Source organism: Fukomys damarensis, unplaced genomic scaffold, assembly GCF_012274545.1.
Source record: "Fukomys damarensis isolate Sample0158 unplaced genomic scaffold, DMR_v1.0_HiC HiC_scaffold_7, whole genome shotgun sequence".
NCBI lineage: Eukaryota > Metazoa > Chordata > Mammalia > Rodentia > Bathyergidae > Fukomys > Fukomys damarensis.
Genome location: NW_022900919.1, coordinates 18396392 through 18399717, shown reverse-complemented (window position 1 = coordinate 18399717; position 3326 = coordinate 18396392).

Here is a 3326-nt window from a genome sequence, read left to right as displayed (position 1 = left end):
TGTCCCTTCTCCTGTGGCCCCCATGCAGTGGTATGCCAGGGACAGTGTGGGTTGATGCTCCATCAGGGGTCCTCCCAATGCTCTCTCTTCTTGCAGGTCAAACAGGAGAATAAATTTCTTAGTGAAGAGATAAACAAGCAGCAGACTGGAGGGAAGATTCCACCTTATTCGTAGTAGTTAAGGAAAATGTCAAACATATGCAGAGGTAGAGGGGAAAGTACAATGAACATAATCTTCCAGAATGATTCTGGTCTAGACCATTGTGCTCCACAGGAAAGATTCTCCTGGGAGACACTGGAGCTTGGGAAAGACCAGTCTCCTTTGTCGCAGGGAGAGGTGGGCTGATCCCCACGGAAGGGTTCATCTGCAGGCCAGGAAGCCCACAGGCCACTCAGTACTGCCCACAGAGGTCATCCCAGTCATAGACCAAGGGATAAACTGAAACTGAGAGCTGCTTCTTTTATTTTGTTTATTTATTTATTTTTGGTACCAGAGATTGAACTTGGGACCTTGTGCTTGTGAGGCAGGCAGTGGAACCACAGAGCTAAATCCCTGGCCCATGCTTCTTTTATTTTTAATTGAGATATCTACAGGCTGTAAACTGTACATTTGAGTTCTTGGTGTTCACAGAGGTGTCCAACCATCACCACTATCTAATTCTAGTAGATTTTCATCACCCTGAGGGAGTCCCACATTCAGTAGCAATCACTCTTTATTCCCCTCTTTTCTTTCTCTTGGCAACCACGTGTCTACTTTCTGCTCCTATGGATTTGCCTGTTCTCGGTATTTCTCATAAATGGAGTCATGCAGTGTGTGGGCTGTTATGTTTGGCTTCTCTCACTTTACCATCGTGTTTTTCAAGTTCATCCACATTGTAGCATGCATCAGTTTTTTGTCCTTTGTAATGGCTGAATAATATGTACACTGCCTTTTGTTTACCCATTTTTCCATCGATGGACATTTGGCTTGGGCCATTCTGAATAATACTTGTGCGTGAATGCAAGTTTCTCTGTGGACAAGCTTTCATTTCTCTTGGTTATATGCCTAGAACTGACATTTCTGGGTCATATTTTATGTTTTTCCCCCCTCTCTAATGCTGGGGATCAAACACAGACCCTTGTGTACAGTAACCACAAGCTGTACTACTGGGCTACATCTTCAGCCCATGTCTAACTTTTTGAGGAACTGCTAAACTGTTTTCCACAATGATCTTCCCAGTCTCATTAGTGATATATGAGGATTCCAATTTTCCCACAACCTCACAACTTTATTTTGTTCTCATTAAGTTTATTGGCACATTTAAAGCAAACAATACAGTTACATTTATCATTGGGATCTTGTACCTTTATCCTCACCACTTTACATTTTCCAATTTATTGTTGTTGCTATTATTATTATTATTATTAGTAGTAGTATTGGTTTGTTGAGATAGTGTCTCCCTATGTAGTTTAGGTTGGCCTTGAGCTCACTGTGTAGCCAACACTGGCCTCAAACTCATGGTGATCTTCCTGCCTCTGACTCCTTAGTGCTGGGATTATAGGTGGGCACCATCACGCCTGGCAAATATTTCCGTTTTTAAAAGAAATGGTAGTCATCCTAGTGATGTGAAGTGATAACTCATTGTACTTTTGATTTGCATTCCCTGATAACTAATGATGGTGGGTATCTTTTCATGTATTTAGTGGTCATTTGAAGAAAATGTTTACTCAGATCCTCTGTCCGTTTTTCAATTGGGTTGTGTCTTCCCTGTTGAGTTGTAGGAATCCTTTATATTTTTTATCTTTATTGGATATATGACTTGCAAATATTGTCTCCTATTCTGTGGGTGGTCTTTTCATTTTCTTGTAAGTGCCCTTTGAAGTAAAATAGTTGTTTTATTTTAATAGGTTCAATTCATCTATTTTTTCCTTTGGTTTCTTGTGCTTTTGCTGTTATACCTAAGAAACCCAAGATTACAAAGAATCTATACTTTCTTCTAAGAGTTTTATAGTTTTATCTCTTGCATTTATGTTTGAGTTGAACTGATTTGTACATGGTGTGATATAAAGTGGAGTTTCTTTTGGGTGTCTTTTTCTTTCTCACTTCTCCAGTGCCACACCTGCACAAGAATTACATGATGCTGTTACTCTCCAACAACCGGCATTGCTGGGAATCCCATTCTCAATCTCTGGCCCAGAGCTGAGATAGCAGGCTTGAAACATTTCCATGTGGGTAGCATCTGATAGCTCAAACTTTATTCTTTATCTGATTGTCTTAGTTACTTTCTCTCATCTCTGAGACACAACACCTGACACCGACAACTCTAAGGAGAAGAGGTTTATTTTGGCTCACGGTTTGTAGAGGTTTCAGCTCTTAGTTCAATTTATGGTAGGGTGGCGTGGTGCAGAAAAGCAGCTTATGGCTTGCTGGCAGGAAGTAGAGAGAGAGCAATGAAAGAGAGAGATGTACCCTTCTAGGCTAGTGGATACTGATCCACTGATGAGTATCACACCCCCATGATCCAATCACTTCCCCAAAGCCTCACTTAGGAGCACATGAGGCTTTGAGAGGACATCTAGACATAAACCATAACAGTGATCTTTTGTCCAACTTTAGATGTGATAAACTCACTTGGAAAAAGCAAGTGAGTATTTGAAATCCTGCAGAACTCACATGATGGAGTCAAAATTTGAACCTGGAAGAGATAACGCTGGAAAAAGGGAGATGGAAGTCCTACGTGGTAGTCACAGCCCTGCTCCCATATAATTGTGTGAATTTACAAGCTATGTCCCTCTTGGGGTCTCAGTCTCATCTTCTGCAGTTAAGGGAGTTGTCCTGGGAAACTTTCAGTAGTACTAACTTATTGATGCTTAGTGCCATGTACTTTACCACCGCTAAATCTTTCAATGATCTTCAAGGCAGGTGCAATCTTCGTATCTCAGGAGAGGAAATAGAGACTGGAGCTGGTAACTCAGCTGGAAATGTGAAGCCACTCTTCCCAGCCACTCTACATCTCCAAGCCACTTATTCTCCTTGAACATCAGTTACCTCACTGTTAAAGTCAACATTCTTTCTTCGTGGCATTGTTGTGGGTGAAACTATTACTTTACTTCCAGTAGGTTTATTGAGCACCTACAAGATGCCAAATCCTGTTCTGGATGAGAAAATTAAAACAGAAAACAAGACACAGTCCCTTCTATCACAATTTACATTCTGTGCAGCGGGTGGAGGCGTGGGAGGGCAGGGTGTCAAAGCAAGAAACGACAAAAGCAACAAACTAGGTGATGCATGAAGAAATAGCACGACGGGGGGGGGCTTTTTTTTTTTTTTTTTGGTAGGGGGTGAAA